The following is a 12,671-nucleotide window of genomic DNA, read 5'->3' on the forward strand; positions in this document are numbered from 1 at the left end:
TTTTTATTTTTTTATTTTGTTAAATTGGAGCTTTATTCTTTCAACCATAATCTCACCTTTGATGCTTGTCTTTAATTATTAAAGATTGTTTTAGGAATGTATTGTAAATGATGTCTATCTATTATGGTTTTCATTTAGAGCTAAAAATAGAAGTGTTTTTATTTTTCTGAGAAATGGCAGGTGTTCCTCTTTTTTGTTTTCTTTGGTAGCACGTTCCACAGATTAGTTGCTTGCCTGGAAATGGCCTATCCCATGTGATGCTGTTTTTTTTGTGTTAGGGCATGATAAGCTATTGATCACTGGGTCTACGGTGCCACTCAAACTGATAGATAGTTTTTTTTGTACGGCTCAGCATAGACATATGGGAGTCAAAACATACTGTCACAAGTCTACCTTTGACTTTGATTTTAGCACAGAAAGTGTTGCTAATGCTAACCTTCCTTATGGCTGCAGTTAAGCCCAGCCCAGCATCTGAGTCATGTTCTCATTAGGCTCAGTCCATTTTTGCCTTTCTATTATTTCATTTTTTGAAATACTTTATATTGATTCAACTTCTGTCTGCGTCTTAGGTAAGACGGATAACTATGTGTTGCCTGTGTTGGTGTGGGTTATTGTTTTTTTTTCCTTTCCGCTAGTAATTCATGTAGTGCCTGTACATATATAATACATAATAGTGTGAAAGCCAAGATTAGCTCTGGGCGGAATTTAAATTATGCCAGAGTAATTGGGAACATTTCAGTAACTGTGCATTACTCTTTGATGCACAATTACCCATACTAATACAATTCCTCCTGCTTGTGTAGTTAAGAGTAATTTGGCAGAAAAAAAGCCTACCGTAGGAGCACATTTAGAGAGCATGAGCTGTTAATTTTCTGCTGCATTTAGCACTATTTCTTAGCACGAAATGCATCTGTGCATTGATTTTACGCTTAGAAAATCGTGCTAAATCTCGGGAGTAAATTGGGGAAAATCCTACCCTGAGAACATATTTAGTGAGTTCAAATGGCTGCCTGTACTCACTATTCATGTACTGTGGCATTTATCACTATTTATTAGCATAAAATGCATCCATGCATATATTATGGGGAAAGGGCATTTTTCCGTTAAGAAATAGTGCTAAATGCAGAATTACTCTTTTCGCATAATTCTGTGCAATCTCGCTGAATAACTAGGCACTTTGGCATGATTACGCTACATGGAATTACATGAATTACGGCCACCCCTAAGATCTCTGAGTTACCCCCTATACAGGATTTGTATTGTTGGATATTCAACTTTGCTCATAGTGACCTCGGAAGATTGATCACTCAGAAATTAGGTGAACCAAATGCTAGAGAACTCCAATACCCATCTGTCTTTGTTCATCACTGTGGCAAGTGTATGACTGAGGTAGCCAGTCACACAAAGACCATGAATATAATTGACATGTTCTGTGCAAGCATTATAGTTTCACTGAGCATCATAAAAGACTAAAGTGTGAGTTTGTAGTGCTTTCATGAAAGTCAGTAGTGATAAACTGTATTTACACAGTAGGTGGAGGCTGCACCAGAATATCACCTTCACATTGGTTTAACAAAGAGAAAATCTGAAAGTCTCCATATGTTTAAAAAGGTCCTTAAAGTAAACATAATGATACTCTACCTTATCTGCACTCCTTCATACACTTGGGCAATCATTTTTCAAGTCAGGTCATACTGAGAGGTTAGCTTTTAACTATGCTTTCAACTGCCCTGTTATGGCAGGGTTAATTGCTTTGCTGGCCAATAGATCGAAAAATGTGTCACTCAACCAATAGCCCAATTTGCAGGGCATTAAGCCTTCCCCTGGCAGAGGAAGAGAATGAGGGATTCATTTGCATATGCTATTTAACTGTCACATCATTATCATGCTTTGGCAGGCCTTTCTCACAAGGGATGAAGACAGCAGGTGGACCTCTGGCATCATTCAACCCAGGCAATATATGATTTCGATAACGAATGAGACTCATCCATGCTCACTAGTTACGCGACCCCCAGAGCGGTATTCCGAAGGGTTGAAACGTTGACATTATTGTCACCCTAGTCCATGCAGCCTCCTTGCCCCGAATGTAAAATAATACCTGGGTCTTGGTTTCATGTATAAACAAATGGACAGGAAGAAATCAAATTTGTAAATACACTATTTATGTGTCACTCATGTTGGTTATGCTAATATAGCACTGTTGACTTCACATATCACCACAAGTCACCTATCTTGCACTACAGTCACCACTATCATGCCGTAAATTAAATATTTTCATTGACAGCCATATTCATTGTTTGTTGTAAGCAAGAAGTTAGTAAATAACTTTACTTTTGACAAATTGCCTTGCCTTTGTGGTGTGTTTCCTTTTCTCTCCCATGGTTAAAAATCACCCACTAACCAACTTTGAATTGAAACTTTGTTATATGCTTTTGAAAACTGAGATTTAGAACTGTATTATATGCACCAAGGCAAGTAATTGTTACTTCCAGACAGACCCACTTGTTTAATATATCATTCAATCCAGGGGCATTTTTAGAGGTCTGGGAGAGAAAGAACTAATTTGCTAAGGCAATTAGAGACAGGAAAGGGCTGTAGCCACCCTTGAGTTAATTCTGCAAACTTGAAAAATCTAATCATGCTTTGCACTGGGGATGACCAGCCAGTGGGCTGCACCTAGAAAGTGTTTGTCATGTGTAGAGGGATGATATGCAATCTCTGAGTTGGGCAGAGGAGCTGACCTTCAAGATCTCCCCAACTCTACTTTTAAACCTCTGCACAAGTGAACAACTCTGAGAAGAAAACTGCAGAAAAAGATCAAGGCCTTACCCTTTGTGGAGGAATCTAAGTAGATGGACACTTGTATTTTTCTTGGACTCGCATGGTCCCTAGTCTTCAAGACCAGTGACGCTGGCCTCCCCATTCCCTTGGGAGACAGTAGACAGTGAACTTGTGGGGGATCCCTGAAGGAAAAGGTTCACTTGGAAATCTGTGGATCCGTGGACTTGTTCTAAGGTTGGTAACCCTGAAGGGGGACCTCTTCCCTTCTGCTGGATATGCAGGTATACTGCAATAGGCCATAGGGCATGGGGTCTGGAGACTGCAGCCAGACAATGTAGCCTTCCTTGAAGGCCATGGAGTGTTGCAAATGAAAGACCCAGAGTGGAAATTACTTATAGCACACACAGTAGAGCAGGTTATGGGCCTTTTGTAGTGTCTGGAATGGGCACCTGGGTTCTGGAGCCATAAAAGATCCTTACAAAATCAGACTACAAGCAGTACAAAGGGTAGGAGTTCATATCCCTGAGCTCTCCCTGCAGATCGGTAGAGAGACAAAATATCGAAATAAAAATATCTATATACTAATATTGATGTTTTTCTTTCGATGGTATAGAATATCGATGTGCAATAATATCGATAGACTGAATATCGATATTAAGGTATGTATGTTACTAATATCGAAATTTTGTTTAGTGTTATGTATTTTATTATGTTGTTTATATGTTTGTTAAAATGTTTTTTAATGTATGTTTAGAAATTAGTAATTTTGTTTACATTTTGTGTTTTAGTATCAGAGCGAGTTGTGGGTTTATAGGGGAATAGGGAGGGAAGTAATTTAATTATAATTAATTAATTAACATATTTTTTAAATATTTTTGATTAATAAATAATGATTAAGTAATAATTAATTGGTAATTAATTATTATTAATTAGTTAATTACATTAATTAGAGTTAATGTAGTAATATTTATTATTTTTTGTTATTGTTAATTAATAATTAATTGGTAATTGATTATTATTAAGTGATTATATGACAATTACATTTTGTATGTGATTTATTTATGTGTAGTGGGTTGTGTGTTTATAGGGGAATAGGTTGTGAAATAATTAAATTAAATTAATTAAAGACATTGTATTTATTTATTGGTATTTATTGTTAATTAATTGTTAATTAATTAATTGGTAATTCTTTTTTAATTATGTCATAATATTAATTATAAATAATTAATTAATACACATTGTTTATTCTTGTAAATATCTTGTTAATTAAATATGAATTGGTAATTAATTATGAATTGGTAAATAATATGTGTTAATTAGTTAATTTATAATTACATCAATGTAATAATATTAATTGTTATTAATTGATTAATTGATATTTATATTAATTGTGTTTATTTGTATGTGTAGTGTGTTGTGTGTTAAAGGGGGAGTAGTGTGGGAAGTAATTTTTACCCCCATGCTATCCAACGCTTTCCCTTCTGTTGCACCCTCTGGAGTGGGAATAGTAGTTTTCACCCCTACGCTATCCAACGCTTTCCCTACTGTTGCACCCTCTGGAGTGGGAATAGTATTTTTTCCCCGACGCTATCCAACGCTTTCCCTACTGTTGCACCCTTTGGAGTGGGAATAGTAATTTTACCCCTACGCTATCCAATGCTTTCCCTACTGTTGCACCCTTTGGAGTGGGAATAGTCATTTTTACCCCTATGCTATCCAACGCTTTCCCTACTGTTGCACCCTCTGGAGTGGGAATAGTAATTTTTACCCCTACGCTATCCATCGCTTTCCCTACTGTTGCACCCTTTAGAGTGGGAATAGTAATTTCTACCCCTACGCTATCCAACGCTTTTCCTACTGTTGCAATATGTGGAGTAAGTATATATATTAATTTATATGTAGAGTTTTTACATTTTTTTAAATGTATATGTATTAGTTATTATTTTTTAAATATGTTTCAATGTTTATATTTATAATTTGTTAAATTATATGTATTTTTAAATTATTTTTACATTATTATTAATACATTTAAAAAAGCGATATTTTTAATATCGATATTTTTGTACTTACCTTTATGTAGATAGAACTCTGATATTTTTGATGTCGATATTTTTGTGTCGATATTTGTATACGTCTATATTCTGTCTGTCGATATTATGTCATATATTCCTGCAGATCAGATAGAAACAAGCTCCTGAAAATCTGAAACATTTAGAGACTGGGAGACACAAGTCTAACACTCCTGTGGATGGAGCACACCATCAGGAGCACAATGCGAAAAACCCAAACCAATTAGGGCCAATGGACCATAGAAATCAGCATTTGTGTGTATCCCTCCTATGGAGGCCTGTTTTTCAGGCCCCAGAGGCTACAGGGCAGAGGAAATATTGCTGCATACTACAGTTCACTATTTATTCACCTCCAAGGATCACAAGTACACTGGGGGCAGAAGCCTGTGAATGGGCATTCTGAGTATCCCTGCTCCACTCTACATTCACCTCTAGGGATGGCTAATGCACTGTGTATGTTACTCAGAGTGCTTGCAGTTAGAAGATTCTGTCTGACACTATTGGGCCGATTAGGATGGCGGACGGACCTGCGTCTGTCCGCCACCCCAGAGGTGGAGGGACCGTCCACAGGGACAGCGGCGGTCCCTCCGTGCGAATTAGGATGTGACCGCCACCCTGGCGGTCACATCCTGTATGTTTAACATTGCGGTGGGTGCTGCTTGAAGCAGCACCCGCCGCAATGTTAAAACTGCATGAACTGCATTTGCATGCACAAAGCAGCAGGCACCACACGGTGCCTGACGCTTTGTGCATGCATATGCAGGGGGGTACCATAGGTACCCCCCATGTGCACCCCCAACACCCTGGGGGCCCGCAAAGGGCCCCCAGAAGCAAAGCTACACATGCTTTTCCACGCTGGAGAATCCACCACGGAAAAGCATGTTTTCTCACCCATCGTAATTTGGCTGGCGGTGTATTGCAGACACCGCCACCAAATTGTAGACAACATCCCACGGATCAGCGGCGGACAGACTTGCCGTCCGCCGCTGATAACACCGCAATCCTAATGTGGCTGGTGGTGTTTTGCAGGTCCGCAGCGGTGAATGCGCATCCTCCGGCCCGGCGGTGGCTTCCGCCGGCCCGGAGGATGCGGATTCACCGCAATCCTAATAGGCCCCTTAGTATGGGCACAACACCACATCTCTCTGACCGTACTACCCAAGGGCTTTACTAAACTAATCTGTGAGGTGCAGACTTACCTGGCTGAAGAGGTGCTGTTTAGCTGCCTGGCTTTGCACTCCTGCTCATGGGACCAGTGCCATGCGATGAGGGATAGGCAGGAGAGAGAGCAAAAGTCTAGATTCCTTACTGGCACCATAGACTCTGTGCAGACAGAGCTGCAAGTTGCCTAGCTGCATGAGCTTGTGCTCCTGCAAGACCTTTTAGGGAAAAAAATGCAATTTTCCTACAAGGGGGATAAGGCACCTGCAAGAGAGGACGGAGAAGGAAAGCATCTACAGTGGTGTACGGCCGCCTGAAAAAATGATGATGGGATATAGAAAACCCAAAAAAGTCCTATAGGCCTCCAAAAATAGGCTTTTTTATTCTAGTGGTGCCGAAGATACGTTCTTCAAGAAGGAGAGCATTATCAATGGGGGCTGCAAGCAACAGCACAATCCCCTCCACCCCACAAGAGCCCTGCAGCAGTCTTTTTATAAAAGTGTCCCATTCTAAGTTTCTAAGAGCTTGAAAGGTTTTGAATATTGATTTGCATTGTGTTTGAGAATCTATTTTCCCTTATATTTTCATGGTGACACCCTGTCAAAGGCTATAAACCTTTTCTTAAAGCACTCCTCATATTGTATTAAGCATATAGGAGGGAATTGAGTTTCTAGAGGTTATGGTGCACAGCTGTTTGAAATGCTTTCAGTGAAGGAGATTAAGGGTAAAGGGTACATTAAAAAAATCTCAATTTCAAGCCAATTGGTAGCATCTGCGGGAGCACAAGTACCGTCTACAGTGGAAGGGCAACAACCAGTGCATGCATCTCCACCACACACATTGGTATGTAATACTTGTGTCTATGATATTTCAACATACTAGTTCCACAATCTAATGCTTTAAATGATTTGTTTTGTCCAACAATACTAACATGGCTGTATATTTAACAAATGTTTATGTTACATGTACCCGACATATACTTACAATATTATACCAGTGGCATGTGAGCAGGGGCACAAGGCTAAACTGTAAGGCCCACCATTCCACCAAACTCTACCAACTGTCACCTAGTATTCTATGCCGACGTCACCCAGCTCATCCTCTCTCTCATGAAGAACCCCAAAGACACCAGACTCAGGTTCCAAGAAGGAATGAAGGACGTCACAGCCTGGATGAGCAATAACTGCCTAAACTGTACTTGGAGAAGACCAAGGTCCTTGTCCTTGGACCTTCCACAACGGCGTGGGACAGTTCCTGGTGGCCCCCTGCCCTCGGAAACTCCCCACCCCAGCGGACCACGCACAGAAACTCGGTATCATTCTAGACTCCTCCCTCACCATGACCCGCCAGGTCAACACCTGTGGAAGACGTGTGGCGCAGCGGCCAGGGTGCCATTCTCCAGACCCTGTGGCCTGACTCCGGACTACAGGGTTTATGGTTTGAGCCCCGGCTCCGGTGGCAGGTTAGCCCAGCACCATGTGACTCTGGGCAATAGCTTGCTTAATCTTCCCGAGGGCCCCCAGCGCCAGGACACCTCCGTCGGAGGTAGCTGTGCGCTTTACAAATGCTGGCATTAACATTTACATTTACACCATGGCCTCGACCTGCTTCAACTCCCTCTGCACCCTCCGCAAGACCTTCAAGTGGATCCCCCACGAATGCAGGAAGACCATCACCCATGCACTCCTAACTAGCACACTGGACTATGGCAATATACTCTATGCTGGAATCAACAAAACCTTGCTACACAAGCTCCAAACCATCCAGAACACCGCAGCCAGACTCGTCCTCGGAACCCCACAACACAAACACATGACCCTGCACCGAGTAGAGGGTAACCTTCAAGCTACTCACCCATGCCTACAAAGCCCTACACATATGAAAAAATAAGATGAATACAGAGGAATTAATATCTTATTTATTTTCAATGTAGAGCACAACTAATTACCCTAACATTAGTATATAATTCTACCCAGACCGTTTATCAAAATTAATTCAACACACATACATGTTATGGGACCGTTCTCTGACCATAAGTCATTCTAGAATACGGAAATACAAAAACATACAACAATACATGTACATATGACAAATAACAAAATATATATATATATATATATATATATATATATATATATACACAACACTCTATATAACCAATACACCAGCAGGTTATTTGATAGCTAGTGTTCACACATTATGGGGCCGATTAGGATGGCGGACGGACGCCCAGAGGTGGAGGGACCGTCCGCATGGGCTGCGGCGGTCCCTCCGTGCAAATTAGGATGTGACCGCCACCCTGGCGGTCACATCCTGGATATTTAACATTGCGGCGGGTGCTGCTTCAAGCAGCACCCGCCGCAATGTTAAAAGTGCATGTTTTACATTTACATGCACAAAGCGGCAGGCACCGCGCGGTGCCTGCCGCTTTGTGCATGTAAATACTGGGGGGTACCATAGGTACCCCCCATGTGCACCCCCCACCCGCCTACACCCTGGGGGCCCGCAACGGGCCCCCAAAATCAAAAGTACACATGCTTTTCCACGGCGGAAAAACCGCAGCGGAAAAGCATGTTTACTAATGCATCCTAATTTGGCTGGCGGTGTCTGATAGACACTGCCAGCCAAATGAGAGCTTTTCCGCCGCGGTTGTAATCCGACCGCGGCGGAAAAGCAGCGGACAGAAACCAAGACCCACCAGCCATCGTAATGCGGCGGTGGGTCTTTGGTGACTCCGCAGAGGATTTTCCGCCTCCTCCGGGCCGGCGCGGAGGAGGCGGAAATTCCTCCATCCTAATAGACCCCTAAATCTGGGTGATACACTAAGAGGTAGTCCTTACAGCACCTGAGGTACAACACCTCTCTATCCTTTCCACTCTATGTGCTGGCGTTATTACAATAATATTTTTAGATTAATGGAGACTCCTCTACAAGAAGCTGTGAAACCAATCTAAAATATCCATAAAAAATGCATATATATAAGGATAGATAATCCACATCCATCCCATGTATTACACACAGTGCGCTGGGTCTCTGTGACACTACCAACCAAGAAAAACACTTTGGGTTTAACACCAAGTGAAAAAATTGAAAAAAAGGTGAATTAATAAAAATAATAATGCCACCGATTCCGTGCAGTACCAAAAAACAAAACTGTAACTCGTGAGACAGAGGGACTCAAATAGACTCCTGACATGCTCGTGGGCTGCCTACCCCCACGTGTGTTCCCCTGATGGTCATGCAATACAATCAAAGACAGTACCTACAATACTGGAATGCGCAGTTAAATTCACACATAAAACACCTTCCTCAGTCGGATAACAATCCCTGAATCCAGACACCCTTACTCGGGTTGAACTTCAACCAGCGGTGAAGACACCTATCGATGTAAAAGGACAATTGGATAGATTGGGCTATTTTCTGCTAAACACTATTCGACCTGGGCCGCTTATATATACATCGCATTAAAAAAAGACAATTACCTCTTCCGATGGTGGGAGTCTGCTCCTAACGAGCCTTCGTCTCCCGTATAACCGCACCCTTTCCTAATAAACAAGCAGGGACAAAAAAGAACTAAGTCACTCAACCCGGAAAGTCTATCAACTGGCTCTCTGAAGGGGCGCCAAGAATAGCACTCACAAACTCACCAAATGGTGAAGCAGTCTGCAACCACAGAAGTCTTTGTCCTCTCCTTAATATCGTATCCACCTGTGCCAACTCGAACCCGGGAGAAACATATCTTTAAAAAGGCTGGTCGGCCGATGTAACCAATCGCACACCGGCCTCAGCTAAAATAGACACAGTAAACAGACTCAATAGAGTCTGTGTCATCTAGTGTTGGAGTGCTGTCTACTATGTCTCTACAAGCTAAACCGCAAACAGACTACAAGAGTCTGTATCGTGACAAAGCCCTACACAACATCGGACCCAAATACCTCAACAAAAGTGTCTCCTTCCACGTACCCAAAAGGATCCTCCACTCTGCCGCCCTCACCCTGGCAGAGGCCCCATGCATCCACAGAACCAGAGCAAGTGGAAGAGCCTTCTCCTGCGTCGCAGCAAAGACCTGGAATGAGTTCCCAGTCAACCTCCAATGCTCCCCCACTCTGCACACCTTCAGGAGGAGCCTCAAGACCTGGCTTTTCGACTATTCGGAAGCTGCACCCCCCACCAGTGCCTTGAGACCCTCACGGGTGAGTAGCACACTTTATAAACCCCTGAGTGATTGATTGATTGATTGGAAACAATGTATTAAAATCACAAACAACACATTTTACATGGCGGCATTTGCCACAGACGATATGGATATATTCAAAGCAAAGTGAACAAGAGAAATGATTTGCCCAGTCTTTTACAACATATATGTGGATATTTTTATTCAAATCAGACTTTTGTGTTGCTTGTGCATGCCCAACTGAAACATTGAACTTGGTGAATTAGAGGCAGTTGCACAATACAGTTGAGGAAAGGGGCAATTAATATTAATGCTAACCGAATGCTGCAATATAAGTTTGATGTGACAATGTGAAATGGGTCGCAAACCCAACTGTCAGCACCCAGAGAAGAATGGTAAGCTACTAACAGTGCAAATTCCACAATTGTAAAGGCAGTGTGCAGGAAGGGTAAATAGAATATGTAGATAAGGTGCAGCCTATTTGTGTTGTGTTATGTGGTGACTAAACAATTTCTCGACTTACTATTGATCATTCAACTAAGGTGGAAGAGTATCATCATGGGTTGTGGCCTGACATTTGATCATCAGTGTCCAATCCCTGAGTTAAAAAGTTTTTTGGAACCCTTGGAACTCCTCCCATTTAAACACCTAGCTCTCTGCTTCGTCCCATGTCAGCAACAACTATCTCCACACAGAACTGTGCAGTGGTGAGCTGGTCGTCCACCATGGCATGTTATGGCTGAATTTGTGAGCTGTAAGGCAAGGTCTAGGAATCTAGCTAGTAGCTTGTTTTTCTTTCTGTATTGAAATGTTTACAATGTACATACTTCACATGTGTTGAAAATAGTAAACCCTGTGGCCCATGGAGCTGGCATCTGATAGCAGCCGAGTAACCGAATATAGATGGGTAGGACCACATCATATGCAGCATATCTGCTTCTGCGGACAGCATGCATTGGCTCCCGTAAAAATGCTCAGGGCCAGATGTACGACCGTTTTTTGCGCTTGCAAATGAAAAATCGTGACCATTTGTAACCGCAAAATAGGTTTGCCCTATGTACAAACCCTATTTCGCAAGTCGGTAACCTATTACCACTCGCAAAATAGGGTTTGCGACTCGCTATTAGGAAAGGGCATGCCAAGGTTGTCCGTTCCAAATTCCGAGTCGCACTTCAATGTACGATTGTGTTGCAACCGAAATTGCAGTTGCAACACACTTGCAGTTTACCATCTACTTCAAGTTGGTTGTAAGCCACTCAGAAACTGACAGGACACACAGGACCCCTCCCCCTTTGTGAGTAGTATCAAAAATATTTTTTTAAGAGCAGGCAGTGGTCCCACGGACCATTGCATATTCTTTAAAAAAATGAAACAGAAACGTTTAATTTTTCTTTTTTTAAAAGCATTCCATTTTAGTTTAAGGAAAACGGGCTGCATTTGAAAAAAAACTGCTTTATTTAAAAAACAATCACAGACATGGTGGTCTGCTGACCCCAGCAGGCCACCATCACTGGGCGTGCTATTCATTCCCAATAGGGTGACAAATTGTGCCTGCCTCATGAATATTAATGAGGCAGGCAATTTGCAACCCCATTACGAATCGCAACCAGTGTCTGAGGAACTGTTGTAAATTCCATTTTGTGAGTCACAAATGGCAAGTCACAAAACGACACAATTTGCGACTCGCAAATTGGAAGGGTCATACATCTGGCCCTCAATGATTTTAGCTGGAGACATGTAGGCCCTATGGAGGATGTTTAATCGTATTCATTTAAACCAGGAGTTTCTGGAGGCTGCCGAATGGCAGGTCAACTGTCTCTCCCCCTCTTTGTTATCGAACATCCTGTCTATTTCCATTCCACAACTATCTCGGAAGACTGCTAGAGTAATTTGTGCTTGTTTTCTCAGATCCTTGGCCAGTCAGTTAACAAGTTGTGGTCAATGTCCCATAATGTGAGGCTATTGTATGACAGCATGAGCTTTTGGTTCAGTCAATACTATGTTCCAGTAGGTGAGGAGTAAATGTGTTAGCTAGGATTTGACCCTTGTGTATATTGAATTGCTTCATCAGTTCGTTAAAAGACAAGGATATTCTCTCATAAAATAGATTGCCCAATGTCTGGATACCAACATTGTTGCTATGAATCAAGTCTGGTGGCACCTGGAAGTTTTTATTTCCTGGGAGACTTAGCAGAGGTATGCAAGGTTTTTTTAAAGTGACGGTGCTCCAAGAACAGTAATTAGGGATGGGGTGGGGGTGTTCTTATTGGTGGACAAAAAGCTAAGAGTTTTTCTATAAGTCACCATAGTGCCCAACTTGTGGCCGTGTCATCTCGTTGACATTCAGCCATCCAGCAGCATATCTATTGCAGCTGTGCTGTGAGATAATAATTCACAAAATTCAGGGTTCCCCTTTGTTTGTCAGGAATGTCAGCTTAGCCAGTGCCACTCTGTGAAACTTACTGCGTGACATAAGTTCCCCCAGC

General features: G+C 42.1%; 1 protein-coding gene across 1 annotated transcript in view; it reads right to left on the reverse strand.

Moving 5' to 3' along the window:
* The window catches only part of ZMAT4 (zinc finger matrin-type 4), a 2,238,825-nt gene that overhangs the window by 765,758 nt on the left and 1,460,396 nt on the right, over positions 1-12,671 (reverse strand). The gene's annotated exons all lie outside the window — the stretch shown is intronic.

The sequence above is a fragment of the Lissotriton helveticus genome, chromosome 11 (genome assembly GCF_964261635.1).
Source record: "Lissotriton helveticus chromosome 11, aLisHel1.1, whole genome shotgun sequence".
In the NCBI taxonomy this organism is placed as follows: Eukaryota; Metazoa; Chordata; class Amphibia; order Caudata; family Salamandridae; genus Lissotriton; species Lissotriton helveticus.